A 19,151-nucleotide genomic window follows, 5' to 3' on the forward strand; every position below is an offset into this window, starting at 1 on the left:
AGGGGAAGAAAGGTTCTTTGAACAATGAATATGCTCAAAAATTACTTGTTGCATGGATAAGTGAATGACTGCCTAAGTGAACGAGTGAAGGAATGCACCTAGAAAATTACAACTCAGACACAGTGTCAGCTTGATACAATAAGTTAATAAGTCACCATGAGTACTTGGCCTATTTAAGTGTCACAATCCATAATCTGAAAATACTTCATAGCATAATAAATTTTCCCAGGCCCAGCATAAGTTGCCAGAACCATGTTCAAAATGTGAGCAGCAAGGTGTTCATGTGGTAGCATTACTATGCTTTTACATGCTCAAGAAATGCCAACTTCTTAGCAGAACTGGTCTTGTGTTCTTTTCTGCCTCTTCATGCATTTAGAAGTAGCCATCCAGATGTATTTTATGGATCCTATCCATGTGCAAAAATCTTCAAGCCCTTCAGATAAGATAAGTGCTTTGCATATATTTCCTCCTGAAGAAAGACCTCATAAAATCTCTATGAAGTAGGTAAATTATCCTGACTTTCCAATGAGGAAAGCAAGGCTCCAAGAGGTTGAGTGGCAGAATCAGAATTTGTCCTTAGGACCATTCAGTGACTAGTAGTTCTTTGGAAGGAAAATAGTACAGGTTCTATATACAGAGAATAGCAGAGCAGGGGCTAATGCCTGGCTTTAAGGAATGAGATTTTTATCTGGTAAGGCCTAAGTTTCACTTTGGTGAACAAAAGTGCAACTATAAAATACTGAAAGTAGAAATTTCCAATATTGAAAATTTAGGTGCTTAATTTTATAGTTTACTGTGAAGTTGTACAAAGACAAGTACAGGCAGAGCCTCCTCACCCATATTTTACGTAGTCTTAGGATCTGTTTTACCGTATCACTGCACCAGGAAGAGACTGAACAGCACAGAGTGAAGGAAGACTCAGCCAGGCTAAGATTTCCACTCCAGCAGTCTGCAGTATATTTCATTAAGGGACAGGAAAGACAAAAACATGGGTAACTTTCAAGATTATAAATGTGAATTTATAATCATGAAATGTCTCAGAGTTAAAGAGAAGAGAGTTTTAAGTGTTTCTGTCCCTACTTCTCAAAAGATAAAAATGGCTTCATAATTACGGCTTGTATTTATTATGGTGTTCAAAGTGTTAATCTTGCAGAGGTATCTTATGTCACATTAAAACAAGCCACAGGAGGAAAAACAGGAAAAAAAAAAATACTGGAGCAAAGTGAAAGCAAATTCATGTGATATATTCTGTCCACTTTTTTGTAGCATTGCCCTCCAATGTCATATCTTTTATATTTTCTAACTGCCTAATTAAATTAAAATGCTCTTCTAGGGATGCAGAAGTTTCAAATAATGGCAGAAAAATATTTCAGGCCAAATACCAAAGTTTTATAGCTTGAAAGCACTCAGGAACATGTTTATGTAATGTACCCTGTATTATATAATATGTCTATGTAACAATGTGTAAATACAAGTAGTTTGTAACAAAATGCTGAATTTGTTCATGGACCCATTGGTAAGCCAGTCTCTTCCTCGAAAGCTAATTGTGATGGTCCCACCCAGCTGCCCAGGGCTGCTTTAGGTTTCAGGTGTCAGCAGGGTTAGAACAGAGTGGGGGTCTGTACTAGGAAATGTGTCTTAGTCCTAACCTACAGGATTCTCACCTGGAATGTGCCGGTTTTAATGGGAACATGAAGAAAGCTAGCCAAGGCAAGGCTGACAGGCTGAGAATGGCAGAGAAAACAGACAGCACCTGAGTCTTTGATGAGATTGTTGAGCCAAAGAATTAATAAACCCTAGAGCTACTCCATCTCAGGAGTTCTTATTATTGACTTAATAGTACATGTCCTCATTGTCCCAGCAACTTTGAGTTGAGTTTTTTGTTACTTGTGGCCAAAACCAACATGACTGAATACTTATTGCTTTCCAGGATCTATGCTGGCCAATTTCCATGTGTTACCATGTAATTGATTTCACATCTCTTTAAGATAAGGGGCATTTTCTCTATTTTACAGAAAAGTCAACTAAGACTTGGAGAAGCTAGTAATATACCCAATTTCTCACATCTACTTAGCAGAAAAGGCGGGATTCCAACCTATGTTTGAAACCTCTGTGTTTGTGTATATGTGTGATGTGTTCTGTTTTTATACATGTCCATGTTTATACACCTAGGGTGAAGGTGTTATCTGTAGTAACACAATCATTCATCGCAGTTTTGAGTCTTTGATAAAATATTTTAAAATACCTTAAAATGTTAAAAATATTCCTTCACAATGGAGGGCATAGCCACAAAATAAAGCAAATGGTAAGAACTGGCAAAACTAATCATTTCCAAGTTTCCCAATCCATTGGGAGTGACTTATTTTTCTTCTCATTATGGGCCTGATAATTTAAGCTCTGTTCTGAGACACTGCACCAAATGACACGTGCATTAAATACTCATCAACTGGTACAGAGACCACTGAGAAGTACCAGTGTTTTAAGGGAGATATGTGTCTTTAAGGAAAATCCTTAATCAAAGATGGCAAATTTGCCATCTCGAGGCTACCATGCACTCTCCCTTTTTCAAAGAAGATTTTGCAAATCAATCAAGGTATCTGTTTTCTCCCTGACCTTGGATGTAGCTCCACAGATTTCTACAACACAAGATGCAGCAGCTATTACCAATCAGGTTTGGCTCTCTACTTTGAAACTCATTTGCCCTGTCTGTCCTACGCACTCCATGGGGAATGGCTCTTCAGGGATGTGACTGAAAATTACAGGGAAATTGTGCAATGGTAGCGTAACAACCTCTGAGAGCAGAATGAAGTGCAGTTTCGGCTAACTGAAAATATTATCTATGCATTTCTGAAAATTGAGTCTAAAAACTATATTAGCCGCAATGAAGTGTAAGTGATCCCGAAAGAAAAGGGCAAAGTGTTGTAAAATGTAAATGGCAATAATAAATTTGAGAAGTTGGACTATTTGTGTGTCTGTCTCTTTGTACAGATAAGCCACATTCAAGAAGTAGATTCCTGTTTTTTAAAATCACCATTAGATTTGATCCTACTACTAGGCAATTAAAATAGACAATAAATCTAACATTCTTTCTACTACTAGAAAGAATCCTGGACATCTCTGCTGCCCACTCCCACCTCACTTTGTTCTAACAAGGGCACTAAAGCCAGCAAGGTCAAGGCCTTGTCCAGAGATACCTGGTTGGCTTACAGTAGAGCTAGGCCAGGTTTCCAGGCTCCCACCTCTGTCCTCTTATTCCTTTTTTAAACTGCTCTGACATCCTTTTAAGTGATGGGTGCACATTTTGAATTTCAAAATTATATTAAAGCCTCAGAGATGAGCCAAGTATGTGATGGGAAGAGAGAGAGAGGAGAAGTAAGATTTAGGGAGTGAACTCTGAAAACTTCCTACAATTCTTAGCAAAACACAAACTCCCAATTTCCTGATTGACCTCTGAGGACGTCGAACCTCATGAGCTGGAGATGGTTTTGACTATCAGTGGATGGGGTGGAGTAGTGCCACCTGGGGAACCACATTCACTCGGCCAAGAAACAGACCAGCAAAGGATGGTCTGGCCGTCCCCATCAGCCTTTTTGTCAACCATCCTTTGCTGAACCAGTAGCTCCATTAAAACATGTTGATAGAGTCCTCCAAAAAATGGTTCCCTGGTCTCCAAAATGCTCCTTCTTTATTTTGTCACCCCTTGAAAGACAACTGGATTCAGGGACCCTGTCCATTCAGTTAATTGGGTAAATAATACCCAACTTACAACAAAAAAAAAATTAAATGACTATATATGGTATGTTTAGTACAAAGTAGGGCATGAAGACCAGTAGGATTAATTTTTGTGTTGTTACTACCGTAATGATTGTATTTAAAAGCCCCTAATCGATTTTCTAAAAGTAACAGGGTCCTCCTCACTACTTGTGTTCTATGATTTTATTGTTTCTTTCACTGATTGAATTGAGGAGGTTTATAGTAAGTGGTTGAGATCATAGGCTTTGAAGTCAGAAAGGCTGAGGCATGAATTCTGACTCTGCCACTGTGTGTTCCTAGGAAGGCACTTCACTTACTATCCCTAATCATTCTCCAAAATGTCCATGCCCTATTCCTTGGAACCTGGAAATATGCTACTATATAGAAAGAGGAACTTTGCAGGTGTGATTAAATAAGGGACCTTAACATAGGATTTCCTTTTTTTTTTTTTTTTTTTTTTTTTTTTAATTATTTGGGTGGACCCAATGTAATCACAAAGGCCCTTAAAAGATAGAAGAGAAAGGCAGAAGAATCCAGAGAGATGTGACTATGGAAACAGAAGTTGGAGCTACAGGATGGCTTTGAAGATGGAGAAAGGGGCCACGCAAAGAAACACAGATGGCCTCCAGAAGCTGGAAAAGGCAAGGAAACAGATTCCTCCCTTGAGCCTCCAGAAGGAACACAGCCCTGCTGATACCCTGAACCCAGTGAAACCTAGCTGGGACCTCAAACCTCCAGAACAGCCAGGTAACAAATCTGTGTTGCTTAGACATTAGAGTGTGTAGTAAGACTTCCTGTCATGGCACAGCAAAAACGAATCCGACTAGGAACGATGAGGTTGCAGGTTCGATCCCTGGCCTTGCTCAGTGGGTTGGGGATTCAGCATTGCCGTGAGCTGTGGTGTAAGTCGCAGATGTGGCTTGGATCTGGAGTTGCTTTGGCTCTGGTGTAAGCCAGCAGCAACAGCTTTGATTGGACCCCTAGCCTGGGAGCCTTCATGTACCGTGGGTGCAGCCCTAAAAAGACAAAAAAAAATAAAACATAAAAAAAAAAAAGTGTGTAGTAACTGGAGAGGAAACTAACTGATGCTCCTTGAGCATCCATGTCCTTATCTATAAAATGGGAATTAAAAAAAGCAGGTGCCCCAAAGGGCTAACATGAGGGTTAAGTAAGGGAACATAAACAAAACTCTTCAGTGCTTGGCAGAGATTAAGAACTCAATAAATGTTCTGTCATTACGCATCATATCATTATAGAGCGAGGAGATTTAGATATTGTGATCATAATACATGATGATTCCATGAAGTGTACTTCATTATTCATAGCCCCTTATACTGAGCAGCACTTATCTGATTTTTACGAAGCCCTTTTATTGATATCATCTTATGGGTGCTCATTCTAACTGTGAGTCCAGAGATGAGGAGACAGAGCCTCTGAGGGGCCAGTGCTTTCCTTAGGTCACTCAGAGAGCCCACTGTTGGCCAAAGCTGGAGTCTAGGTCATTTGATTCCACACAGAGTAGCCTCCCAATTTCATCTTGTGGTTTACAGAAATATACACACAGGGTGTGTAGAATCTTAATATGAAACAAAAATGATAAAGCCAAACGATGATGGGGTTGTTCATCCCGCGCGCGAGGCCATTTCCCACGTGATCTCCTCCAGGGGCTTTTTCCATCAGGACCTCCAGCCCCCGCTCCTGCAAGCGCAGCCTGAGTACTCTCTCTAATGCATCTAGTCAATTGTGCAAAGCACAAGGGAAAAGATGCCATCCTGACCGCAGCAGGCAATCACCTGATGCCCTGAAGCATGAAGTCTGATTACCCTTATCTCAGTTTATCATTAAATCAAAAACTGTTGCTATGAATACTGGCCTAGGACTCCATTTAGGAAATAATATAGGCCAGTCAGCAGAAATAAGTGAGTGCCCTTTTTCTTCCTTAATTCCTGCTCACTGTGAAGATCTTTGCAAACCAAGGGGAAAAAAAGGCTCCTTTATCTTTGAGCAGATTTTATTACTTTCTTCACTCCTGAACAGGTCGGGATGCCTGTGGCTCTTAACTAATCTCCCTGTGCTAGAGGCAAGAGGGTTGAGATCTTCTACACAGTGGGGGCTGCCAACACTAGCCTCGAAGTCTAGCCCCTTGCTTGGGTGGGAATCTGAATTTTAGCAAGACACCAGGCCATCTGCAGGCACACTGATGTTGAGAGACTACCTATGCCAGGGCATCATTTCTCAAATTGTGGTCAAGGGACCAGAAGGTGTGAGTCACTGGAGGAGCTGGTTGAAAATGCTGACTCCGGGGATCCATCCCAGACTGAGCAACACAAACCCACTGGAGCTGGGGCCCTGGGAATCTGAATTTTGGCCCTATGTGATTCTGATCAATTTTAAAGTTTGAGGACCTCTGGTAGACATCAAAGATGTGGGTGATGACAGGAAGGGTTAGGAGGGTGCCTGAATTTCCATGGTGTTATTCAGGTTTTAATCAGCCTAGAAGGCAACCAGCACAGAATGCATCCCAATCAGCTACATTTGTCCTTTAACCCAACCAACAGTGGAAGGCAGATTTCTAACATTATTGGCTCTGAACTAGCTGACATCTGGGTCAGGGCTAGGTAACTAGGCGTCAAGGTCTGGTTTTAATCTCTAGGCCACTGGAGCTCTCCGGCCAAATTCCCCTGTCCAGTCTGGCTGAGTCTGTGGCGAGTACAGTGGGTGGGGTGGCAGAGAGCTGGTTGTAAAACTGGCTTCAAGATCTATATATATCAGTGAGAGATACGACAAAATCACATGTGAAAAAACTGTATAGTATAAGGGCTGAAAGCATGGACCTTGGAGCCAGACTGCACTTACTTTTCCTTAACAGACACTGAGATAAATATAGCCATCACAACAGGCAAAGCATTATTCTAAGTCCCCGTTCAAATATTAATTCATTTATGTCTCACAACACCCTTCCAGGTGGGTACATCTACCTTTTATGTCCTGACACAGAGGCTCAGAGGGGCTAAGTAATTTGCTCAAGATAACACAGCTTATCCATCACACAGCCAAGACTTGCACCCCAATAGGCAGGCTCCAGAGTTCATGTTCTTAACCACCCTCCTAAGTTGCCTTTCATGGACCCAAATCTTCTGGTTCCACTACTCATTAGCTGTTGACCCTGGGAAAATTACTTGATCTCCCATTGCTCAGTTTCCCTTGTGTAAAATGAGGATAGTATTAATCACAGTACCCATGACAAAGAATTGTGGTCAGATGATTTAATACAGTCACTTAAAAGAGTATCAGGCACATAACACTTAATAAATGCTAACTCTTAGTTAGCTATTTAGTCCTACACTCTCAGGGGTAGCGTGAGGATTAAATTAGATAACATATTTCAAGTACTAGGCACAGTGCCACAGCACCCGGTAAGTGCACCATGAGAGCTAGCTGTTATTATTAGTCAAGTTGAGCCAGACCGGTTTATTTTAGGTTCTATCTGGAAGGCAACTGTGCTCCATGCAGGGGGAGGCAGCACGCCCTTCACTTCAAAAAGTAATTGAGTAGGAGCCAGACTAGCTGGATCTAACAGGTTCTCTGCTTTATGTCACTGGAATATTCCTGAAAAGTCCCCAATATTGAATCTGTGGATGCTTAATCCTTTTTCCCCAATGACCTATTTTATAATTTCTGATTGATCTTTCATTGGCAGTACCTTCTTTAGACTTACAGGTCTTCTCTTAGACAGACTGTCATATAACTATTAACTTGTAAAAGACAAATAGATGGAGTAAAACTGAACCACTGGAGCAATTTTTGGCAAAGCAATTGGCTTAATCATTCCCTCATGGAATTATTTTCATTTTATTTTCCTTTTCTTTTAAGTTCACCTATTCATACCACAGGGAACTTCTGGTCTTTCCTCCCAGAAGGCTGTTACCTCCACTAAGAAACTGAACCATGGATAGATTACAATTTTTGTTAACTCAAGGGGTTAATGATGGCTTAGACATACTCATACCCAAACAGCCTAGCCTGCAGTAGGGAGGTGAGGGAGCTGGAAAGGTAGGGTCATGCGGAGCCTTGGAATGGGGGGCAGGCAGGTCTATCCTGGAAGCTGAGACCCAGAAAGGGATGCTGGATCCTCAGGGTCTCTTAAGGATGGAGTTTTCCAAAAGGAAGTACTAGTAACCCCAAGTTGTTTACAGCTACTTCTTTGCTTACTCCATTAGGAAAAGGCTGCCACAGCTCCAACCCCATTGCCTGCACAGTCTACCAGGCATAATAGGCTATAACTGCAATTGAACAGAAGTTATATGCAACTAACACATTTACCACAATATCTGCTACATGTCTGCTATGTGCCACTCACTCTGCTAAGGCACAGGGGTGACCAAGTAGTCTAGCCTCATGGACCTGCAATCTAAGGGGCATTTAGAGTCCAACTCCTACCATTCTCAAAGATTCAATAAGCTTCTACCCTCTCTTCCACTTCCTATCTCCATCTCCCCTTCTATCCATTCCCCAAACCTCCACCTATGTGTCCAACTTATTCATGATGACAGAGTCTATGTCTAAAGTCTTTTCAAGTTAAAAGAAAATGATGAAGCCCACAAAGCAGCAACCTTCTGGTTTGGTTCTGCCAAATCCTTCTGTGGGGAGAACCATCATGCTGGGTAATTTGAGGCAGATCATGTGACCCCCTTGCAAAGTTCCTGTGCAGCCCTGAACCAGCTGGCAGTTGATATGGGGGTTTTAGTTCTGATCACGGAGCAAACTACTGAATCGTCACAAGATTGATCCCATTCATTCTGATGGCTTAAGCCGCAGGGCCACCTGCTGATCAGCTAACTAGTGTAGACCAGGCACTCAATAAATATTTGTGGATTGCAATGGCAAACTGATTCTTCACACCTGCAAGGCAAGCTGTCTAGGTTAGGACTTGAACGTGGCCAAGTAATCTAGACCCCCACCCCGACTCCCACCCCAAGGCCTTTGCCTAAGCTGTTCTCTATGCCTGGAATGCCCTCCCTCTCACCACCTCCTCTACTGCCCCTCACTGGCCACCTGTCCAAATCCTACCTAGTTCAAGGACCAGCTCAAATATCAGCGGCTCCACAAAGCTGTCTCTGACCACCCTAGCCAGAAATAACTTCTCACTCCTCTCAATTTCCATAGGTCTGTGTTTTCTGACACTTAAGACACACACGATTTTATCTTGGCTATGTGTTTGCCTCGTCTATTCTATACCACTCAGAGAGAGCCTCCTTGAGCTGTGGAACTTGTGTCAGTTCCTCTTTGAACCATTTCCCCGCCCTGGCACCTCCTTGTGCAGAGCAGACATTTGGTAAAAGTTAGCTGAACGAACAAATGGTTACCCCAGCAATGACGAAAACAGAAGCAACTGCAACATTCTTTATTCCCTCCTTCTTCTGCCTCTCCCTCTTCTTCTTCTGTAACTTTTAAAAATATATTTGCTTTATCTACCCATTACCCAGGGGAGGTTTGGGGACTTTCTGATCAATGTAAACCCCAAAGTTTCCAGAGACCCTTTTAAGGACAAGGGAAGCCTAGACCAAGGCAGACACTGGGTGAGTCTTGAGTCCCTGGTCTGTTGACAACCAGCTCCAGGGAATGGGAGTGTTATTTTCTCAAAGAACTTCATCTGCTCTGGTTCACATGTGCCAGTTCCTCGCCTGAGTAGAAACTCCTCACTTTATTTTTAAATACAGACTCCAATAATAGCCTAAGTAATTGCAGATCTTCCTGAGGCCTTATTATACATGCACCAACATATTGGACTTTTTAAAACCCATACTTCCTTCCCACAAATACCTGCCAAAAACCTTAAATTTCAGTATTATATGTGGCAGTAATGTGTATTTGCTTTTTCCCTCCCATAGGAATCCTGAAGAAAAGAGAATAAGAAAAAAATGCTGATGCATGGGTGACAATTTCTCAACAATATATCTGATTACAAACCAAGGTAAAAGGATTCTCCCTTGACTATAACTAAGAAAATTGTATATTACAGTATAACATGCAGTCAAACTCCAGTAACACACTTTCCATCCTGGTGCCACTAACGCATGAACAGCTGCAGCTCTCACTGTCTTTGCTGATGGGGCCCATAAATACTCCAGGGAAATGGGACAAAGATACATAATGGTTCTTCACCTGCCAAGATCAGGGAAATGTATGTCAATTGCATCCTGATGTGGAAGCTCTTTTTGGTGGAGAGTGATGAATACTGCCATTTGTCCTATGCCAGGCAACCGTGGACAGGAAAGCCTAACATGGAGAAAAATGGTGGGAAAAGATGCTGTTCTGGGACCCTTGAAAAGAAGAGCATGCCATAAGTGTTTGGCCAACAGGGAGAGATGAAAGAAGAATACACCAATATGATTTAGTTGGGAGAAGGGTTGAAATGTAAGAGCATACCTATTCTGTACATATCATTTCATTCAATATGAAAATTGCCCTGAAAATAACTCTTTTATTGAAAGACAATTCCAGAAACATCAGTGAGTTGGAAACCTGCCGGGTGTTCTGTGTTCCAGGAAATTACTGAGTGCAGTGATGACAAGGTGGGCCAAAAGGTCAGGGAGACCTGAGTTCAAATCCTGATTCCACCACTTCTCTATGAACTCCGACAAATGACCTGTCTTCTCAGGTCATTTTCTTTTCTTTTTTTTTTGTCTTTTTGGGGTGCACCTGTGGCATATGGAAGTTCCCAGTCCAGGGGCTGAATCAGAGCTGCAGATGCTGGCCTACACCACAGCCATAGCAATGCTGGATCTGAGCCACATCTGTGACCTACACTGAAACCTGTGGCAATGCCAGATCCTCAACCCACTGAACGGGGCCAGATCAAACCTGAATCCTCATGGATACTAGTAGGGTTCTTAACCCTCTGAGCCACAATGGGAACTCCTCTTTTCTAATAAAACAATGATAATAACGGAACCCACCTCACCCAGTTATTTGAGTGTTATAGGATATAATTTAGATCAAGCTCTTAATGTGGTGCCTGGAAATTAGTAAGCAGGCTAACAATAAGTGATAGTTGTTACGGCTGCTGCTTTCGCCTCTTTCTCCTCCTGCGTCATCACCACCATCATCATCATCATCAACATCACCCTTTCATCCCAGCTGTTTTGTGGCTGATTTTCTCAGTAAATATTAGGGAAAGAAGCAAGAAGACTATCTCCCACCAAAACCTGAGGCAGTCTCTCCTTCCCATATTAAACTCCCAAAGCAGTACTTCTATTTATAAAAGTATTAAAAAACATAGCTTGGAAACATAACCTAACAAATGTATCTACCTAGTTCATACCATTCTTGCTTTAAAGAGCAATGACTACTGTAACAGTTATCTTAAATGAGGAAAGAAAGAAAAAAAGAAAACAAACCAAAAGAATGATAGAAAGCATTGGATTCCATTAAACCTGGGTCCCAGACTTAGGTACATCCGATGTTCTTTGTAAAGAGATGAAGCAATGAAATGCTCACTTCTCCCAAGAACCAGACAGGGTCTTTTTCTGCTTTCAGTCATTTGGGAATCACAGGGCAAAGGCTACTTCATTCTTTTCTCCCCCTTTTCAATAGACTGAATTGTGAAGGTCTAGGATGAGTGGTGTCTGAATGACTCCCTCTAATTCTGTTAATTCTGGTGGTTTAATTGTATCAAGTCTAAAGAGGCTTTCCAACAGGTCATGTAAGGTTGGGGCAAGTCCCCCTGTAAGTGGAACATGCTACTGCAAACCAGCAGGGACCTTCTGCAGGTATGCCCCCCACCCCCACCCCCGAAGTAGGTGAAGAGCCCAGCACAGATTGCCAAACAATGGAAACTTCCTGTTCTGGGTGTTAACTTTAGTTACCACAGCCAGACAATGCTGCCAGTGGTGTGGAAGAAAAAATTGCTGTAGCCAGCTGTGTTGTTCACAGTCGGATGGATTCCGTGTAGCTCCAAATGGTGATGGAGCCAGCAGCCTGTTGTAGCCAAGGACAGAATGATGGATGATCTACATACTGTGTCCAAGTAGAGAGAATGGCAGAAGTTCACTTCAGGGTTGTTAAAATGCTAATCTGGGTGAGTTAACAAAAGCTTAATAGAAAAGGAAAGTTTGAGAAATAAGTATACCTCATGTGGTATCTGTGTGGACCACTGATTTGATCGCCCTTGGTTACATGAACAGTTGCTTTTCAAAGTAAGAATGTTTCCTAGTTTTCCTGTTGGGATGAATGGAAACAGCTTCAATTATCAGCTGCACTGTCACTGTTGTCAGGGTCTGAGGAAGAAAAGTCAGTCTGACAATAGCCCCCTTAACTGAAAAGGGTTATGATGTACTTAATACAGTTACATGATTTTCATTCTCTCCACGTGCCATGGGAATAAATCAAAACACACTTTATTTCCCCCTCAACTGGAGGTTGGCAGCTATTCACAAAATAAGTGGCAACCTAAGGCAATGGCTTTGGTAGATTTCAACACTAAGTCTTCATTCACAGGAGCCACTGAAAGTGAGATCTCCTGCTCCAATGGCAGTTTCAACATGTGAATTACACTAATAGTACCTTGCATTATTTGTGTTAAAGGCAGGAAGATTGGCCTACTGTAAATACTGGGTATAGTTAATCTTGCCTTAAAATCTTTAGTATGAAATAACATGCTTCAAAAAAGATGCAGATTTAGATTTCTTGCCAAATGATCCAGTTTTGCAATTCTTCTTCTTCTTCTTCTTTTTTTTTTTTTTTTTTTTGGATTCTTAAGCTGAACACAGAGAAACAGGTCTGCCTCACCTGATACTGGTTTGCTAGCCATAGCTCCTTGCAAAGGACAGGGACTCAATAAATACTGACCAGCTGGCATGCCCCGAGTGCCTCTTGCTTCCTCTAGAAATGAATCTAGAATGGGCAGGCTTAAAGTCTATTAACTGAAGTAAAAGGCAATATTTTATCTTGCAATATGCTAAGGAAGGAGTTCACCTCCTATGGTTACACCAATAATGGCTAGGCATTCAGCCAGGCTCTTAACTCTGCATAAAATGCATCAGAAGGGTGAAAAATGACCCTATTTCAGATGCATTTTTCATTCTTTGTATCTTGGAGAAACCCAAATGTAAGAACAATGACTAAGCTAATTACCAAGGTTTATTATGATGGAGCAGCAAGAGTGAAGAATTTCTCTAGCTTCCATAAGTCCTTAACCATCATGGGCATCTTTGTGAATCAAAGTTCTGATTCCTGCTTACTTGTCTGTGTGCCTTTCAAGCAACAGAAACCACCACACAGGATTCAGAGGCCTACTTACCCAGACCACAGTTACTGGACAGATCCTTCCTGTACAGCAAGCAGCAAGTGAACTAAAGCCCACTGGGATTTCTAAGTAAGTTGCCCTCACTCTAAGGACTAATAGGTTTACGTCACAACCATCTCTCAAATCCATCCAACTAGGGGTGACAACACCAGATGGTCTATTGGAGGAAATAAATAAATAAATAAATAAATAAATAAATAAATAAGGAAGAGGGCAGAATGCCCACAAGTCTAAATCAAACTCAAGTTAACCAGCTGTTTGGTGACAGAGAAGCCACCATATTGCTGGCACACTGTCCTCCATCACAGAGGTGTTCCTCAAAAAGCAGGTACTTATGTAGCATTCCTAAAAGAAATGAGGACATGTAACAACATTCTGTAGAATACAACAAAAAAATAGTAACTGGATGTTAATCTAACCAAATATACCAGTGGAAGGAAACGGTCTGCTAAACAACATATATTGGAAATCTTAGGGTTATTTATTTAACTGTCTTTCTGAAAGCACGGTTCTAGGAACCTAATTCAAAGCATAGGTATTAACTATAAAAAACAAAATTCAGCTAAGGCTGGGCTATAGTTTATTTACCTAAAGATGTTTAAGTTCATGATCATATAGGCCCAAATCTCACAGCTTATTTGGCAGTTTCTACCAGGGTAAATTTGTCAGCCGGACAGAATATGCCTGTCATTCACTACATTAAATATGACTACACACAACTTAAATTTTCTGAGTTAGCTACCTAAGAGAGCAAGGTTTGTTTTGTTTTGTTTTTAAATCCTGTGAATAAACCAGCATCAAAACCTACTGTTAAACCACCAAAAGATTAGTAAAAATCCTCACCTTGAGCTGTCTGGGATAAGATTTCTCAATTCTACAAAGAAGAAACCTTGAAAAAATTTTCTCCAAACAAGTATTTCCCCAATTCTTGTTTGGAGGAACAGAGACCAAACCAGATTAAAAAACTGTTAAACCCTTCTCTAGGACTTCAGGCTTGAAATAAAAGAATCTACTTTACTGTCCCAAATATCAAGTAGAAGGAAGGGCAATCCTTAAAAAGAAACTAAATATTTTTCTGCAGACTTAAAATTCCCAGTAGCCTAAAGTTCTTGGGAAAATTGCCCTAGACGTTTCTTCTCCCAAGTAACTGGACAATACCATTATTTTTAAGGGAAAGCAGTCGCCCACAGTGATGGACATAAGGTCCAGTTACTGTTTACAAAGTCTGTATATCTATAATAATGATCTACTGTTCCTTCTGTGTGAATCTCCCAGTTGAACGCGGTGAGGGGTTGGGATGCTAGAACTTGGTTACTGACTGGTCACCTCGGAACAGGGAGGCACTAGTCCGAGTTCCTCTAACGTTGTAATTAATACCGCTACTTCATTCCCCCCAGATCCATGACATTTAGCTCTTTACAAGTTCGAGATTTAAAAGAATCACCTAATGGCAGTGGTCCCCAGAGGCGATTTGGCAAAAATTTTTCAAACCTAGTTCTCATCCACACCTCCAAGTCCTTTATGACCTTTTATTTCAATCCAAGAGTTATGCACGATAGAGGAAGCTTTAAGCCCTTCCAAATTACCCAAGACGGCTGCTGTCTCAGTTTCTGCAGACCGGGAGCAAATATGATCGCTGTCAAGACGGGAAATAAAAGTTTCCCTACCTTCCTCCTCACCATCCCCCTGCCAGCGGCTGCCAAAGAGAGCGGCGGCTCCCTCGAGGCTGCAGGACGTCTCTCACCCGCCTGAGAAGGGGCTCATGCAAAATTGACTCTTCCTTATTTGTTTCCATTCATAATTGATGGGTAGATGAGAATGTAACACATCTCAGTGCTGGGCTCTTGCTGCCTGGCGGAGACCCTGTCCAAGACGCTTCCATAAATCATTTCCAGCCGGAGAACAAAGCACGGAAAGTTGCGGGGGAGAGTGGCCGGGAGGAGAAACCCGGGCACGGGGTGGGAGGCTGGGGTGGGCGGTGGGCAGCTCCGGCCCCGGAGCCCGCCCGCGGCGCGCTCGGCCAGCAGGGGGAGAGGGAGGGTGGGAAGTGACCGCCCTCCGGGCAGGAGCGGATAGTGGAGCCTGGGGGGCTGGGCGAGGGCTGAGTCCCCGGAGCCCCCGCCCCTGGCCACCAGGCGCTACCCGAGGACCACCCGATCCGGGGGCGCACTGACAGGTATCTGGAGTCCGCGCCTGAGTTGCTCTGGGATCTACGGCTGCGCTGCGCCCCTTCTCCTGGCGCCGGCGAGTGCTCGCCCATCCACTGCGAGCTGGCCCGGCGGTCCCAGGGTCGGCTCCGGAGCGGGCGGGCGGGTAGGAGGGGGTGGTGGAGCCCGCAGGCGGCACCTTCGGCCTCTTGGCTCAGCTGTCGCGCGGAATGGAGAGTGAGTGGTCGGCACCGAAGCTGCCCGGGTTCCCCCTGATGAGGTGCGGGTGAGCGCGGAGCTGGCACTGCCTGGCAAGAAACTTTTGCTGGCTCCCTCCTTCCGCTTTTTTTTTTTTTTCCCGAGGGGGCTGCACAGTGTGGGGGGCCCCTCCCTCCAAACCACCAAGCACTGCCAATTTTGACGCGTCTGCCAAACCTCTCCAGCCCTTTGCGCTTCCCTTGCACGGCAGGCAGAGAGAGCCGCTTGGAAAAGAAATCAACTCTCCAGTGCCAACACACACGCACACGCACACACACACCAGAAGCAAGTCAGGCTCTGGGGATCTGGGTCCAATCCCCACCAGGCGCCTAAAGCATTAGCAAAATTTTATAGGACCGTCTTACCTCATGGGGGGAGGCTGGTTTAAAAAAAAAAAAATTTAAAAGCTTGCCACGCTCAGAAAAAAAGAAAATTAAAAAAAATGGAAAAAATATATATCCCTCTGTCGCTTTAGGTTTTGGTTTCTTCGATGTAATCCTGAAACTCGCCACCGCCAGTCCTTGCAGCCGCTGCAGCGACAGCAGCAGCGGTACAAAGCGGGAGCAAAACAAATCGAGGCACGGCAAATGGTGTAATTCGATCCATCTTCAAGTCAATCCATCAGGCGAGCCGGAGCCTCGTTCCCTCCCCGCACTCGGCAGCTCGCGTCGCGGGGCCCACCCCCGGGCGCGGACAGCAGGAGGCGCGGGCGGCTCCGAGCGCTCACCCTCTCCCGAGCGCCGCGGCCAGCGCCGCCTGGAGGCCCCCAGGCCGGCGCCGCGGCCTCGCTGACCCTTCCGTGGCCTCCGCGTCCCTCCTCCTCGGTGCTCTGCTGCGCGCCCTCTCTCTCGCCACCTCTAAAGAACTGCTCTTTCCAGCAACTCCCAGCGCCTCAGTCACCCAGCTCGCGGTGGCTGCAGCAGCCTGTGAAGCAGCCTTTTCGCTTGCCTCCCTCTTTCCCCCTTTTACTAGCTCCCTCACTTTTTTTAAAAAAAGAGCTTTCCTCCAGACGTCTAGAGGACAAATCATTGCAGCCAGAGGAGCTGCGGACACAGTTGCTCTGTAAAGTTCTGCCTTAGTTTCCTAATCTAAGGTTTATTATTTAAGCATATCCTGACAAATCCACCCACATATTACCTCTGTCGCCCCCCTCCTCAAATTTCTCCTTATAACCACTAAGCAAAACAGCTGGGAAGAAGCAATCAAACATTGTTTTATCTTTATAAAATACAGAATTGCCTACTAAAAATCCCATTTCTACTCTGAATGAAAGCCATTCAGTACAGTATAATTTTGCAGGCTAATGAGCCGGTTTTACAGGCAAGCGTTTCGTGTAGTATGTTGTGGGAGAAATGAAAATGTCCTTGAAGTGACATCATTTAAAATTGTCACAAATGAAAGGAAAAAAAAAAGTCATGTATTTAAAAACAAGAAGATTTTAATTCCAACTTCACATCCAAGAACGGGCTGTATTTTATTAAAATTTCCAGTTGAATTATGAATCACGGAGGGCTCTAAATGGTTGGAATAAACCATGATGCCCTTATTTAAAGAAAAAGAAAGAGGAGAGCTTTTCCGCCAAACTTTTAATTTTCATTTGAGTATGGTTAATTACCGTGAAAGAGAGGAGAGGGGGCAGACTTTCCTTACCCCAATCGTTCCTGCTTCCTTCCCAGCACAGTTCCATGTTTACATTTAGAAAAAAATACCCTGTTCTGAGTTATTTCTGAAACTTCCACTGACAGCCTTGAAAAGGAACTCAAAAAAGACACCCCAAGGAAGGGCTGCGGAACTCATCCGGAGAACTGTTTCCTCACTAGTTAACACTTTGTTACCAAAAGGAAGGGGAGGGGGGCGAGTCTTTTAAAATATAAACTCTCTTCCTGCTGTTCTTCCTATTCGAAGAAAGGAGTAGGGGGTGGAAAGCACAGCTTTGGCAACACAGCTTTGTGATTTTTTTTTTTTTTTTTTTTTTCTGTTGTTGTTAAGGCTTTTGTTGGCTGGCTGGCTGGTGTTTTTGGGTTGTGTGGGGCTCTGACATCACTGCAAGTTACTTGGCAGTCAGGGCCCTTCCCCAGCCAACTTCTGACCCAGAAAGCTGAGACGGTTTTACTGGTATCCAGTCATTCCCCATTTTCTCCCTGAAGGGAGCAAAGCCCCATCGCAAGCAGAGGGCTCTGTGCACTGAATAAAGATGCAAGGGGATGGCCAGTGGCTCCACAGGGAATCATATCACCATCCACCTGGAGGCAGAAAGCTTATGAATTGTCCTCTGTCTGCAGTAGCAGCAAAGAGGAAAAAAAAAGTTCAATTCTCCAGATTCCTGAATTCTTTGCTGAAATTCTTTGATGGCCAACTTTACAGAGTGCCGCCACAGAATGTACGGTTTATTTTAGACGAGTTCTTCAATCCAGGAATTAAAACTTTCTAGATTGCAGAATAAGCTGATAGGTCATTTCAAGCAAGGATTAGACAGGTTTTCAGTCTATTTATAAGTCTAGACCTCAGAGCTAGTCCCCATGTTGGGTTCAACAGGGTAAGGAGGTTGGGAAGTGGACAATCTATTTACATGAAAAGAATGATCCCCTATATCTTTTGGTTGGATCAAAACATTACTCTTAAGGATTCATCATTTTCCTGGTTTCCAGAATCTGGAAGGTCAAGAAAATGACACTCTTTTTACTTGGATTTTAGCGGAGAGAAGTCTAAGGAAACTGCTCATTCTGCAGAGGTTTTTTTAGCATTTGATCCATTCAGTTGATTTTGCACACTTTTAACCTTTTAGCCCTGTTTACTTCTTCAGCTGGACTCCCTGCACCTGCCCCCCAACCTATGGTATGCCTGAGGCTTTAGCATTCCCTCTAAAGTCAGTGCAGGTCCACACCCCACCCCCTCCCTTCACCCCCACCTGTTTTGTCACACTGTTCCATATCTCCAGACTTTCACTTGTAGTGTCTCTGCTTTCTCCATCATTACATTTACTTTAATTTCTGCTTTTATTGACTTTTACTTAAAAATTCCTTTAGGTGTCAGAATTTTCCTTATCCCACTGGCCACCCAGGATGAGTTTAAGCACCTCTCTTCTGAGCTCTCCTAGCAAACTCACTGATGTAACTTCCTCGATGGAAGGGAAAATAACTGTTTAGGATAACTTCCCTACTGAGAGCTTTTTAAATGCAGGGGGCTCTTATGTATTATCTGGACTGCCTCAGTGCCTAGAACAGTGCCTGGCCTTTAATGGGCACTTGACAAATACTTGTTAAACAGATATGGCAATGGAACCGACAACTTTCTCATACTCTTCTACGTGCTAAACCAGTAAGTATAGTCATCTCTGGATTATATGCTCCTCCTAACTGTGTCCCCAGGGCAAGCACAGTATATGTGTAAGGATGTTCGTTGAATGAGTGAAGAATGAATGAATGGGAGTTCCCGTCGTGGCGCAGTAGTTAACGAATCCGACTAGGAACCATGAGGTTGCGGGTTCGGTCCCTGCCCTTGCTCAGTGGGTTAATGATCTGGCGTTGCCGTGAGCTGTGGTGTAGGTTGCAGACGCGGCTCGGATCCCGCGTTGCTGTGGCTCTGGCATAGGCCGGTGGCTACAGCTCCGATTCGACCCCTAGCCTGGGAACCTCCATATGCCGCGGGAGCAGCCCAAGAAATAGCAGCAACAACAACAACAAAAG

The 19,151-nt window shown here is 43.5% G+C and overlaps 1 protein-coding gene across 23 annotated transcripts in view; it reads right to left on the minus strand.

Annotated features, from left to right (window-relative positions):
• The window catches only part of SEMA6D (semaphorin 6D), a 598,535-nt gene that overhangs the window by 39,647 nt on the left and 539,737 nt on the right, over window positions 1-19,151 (minus strand). For 10 of the 23 annotated variants that reach the window (XM_021096209.1, XM_021096174.1, XM_021096197.1 and 7 more), the window contains exon 1: window positions 11,885-14,450. The exons of 1 other annotated variant lie outside the window; for it this stretch is intronic. The gene's annotated coding sequence lies outside the window, so the exon portion shown is untranslated. 12 more of the 23 variants (XM_021096215.1, XM_021096179.1, XM_021096148.1 and 9 more) reach the window with 8 other exon arrangements.

Source organism: Sus scrofa, chromosome 1 (assembly GCF_000003025.6).
Source record: "Sus scrofa isolate TJ Tabasco breed Duroc chromosome 1, Sscrofa11.1, whole genome shotgun sequence".
In the NCBI taxonomy this organism is placed as follows: domain Eukaryota; kingdom Metazoa; phylum Chordata; class Mammalia; order Artiodactyla; family Suidae; genus Sus; species Sus scrofa.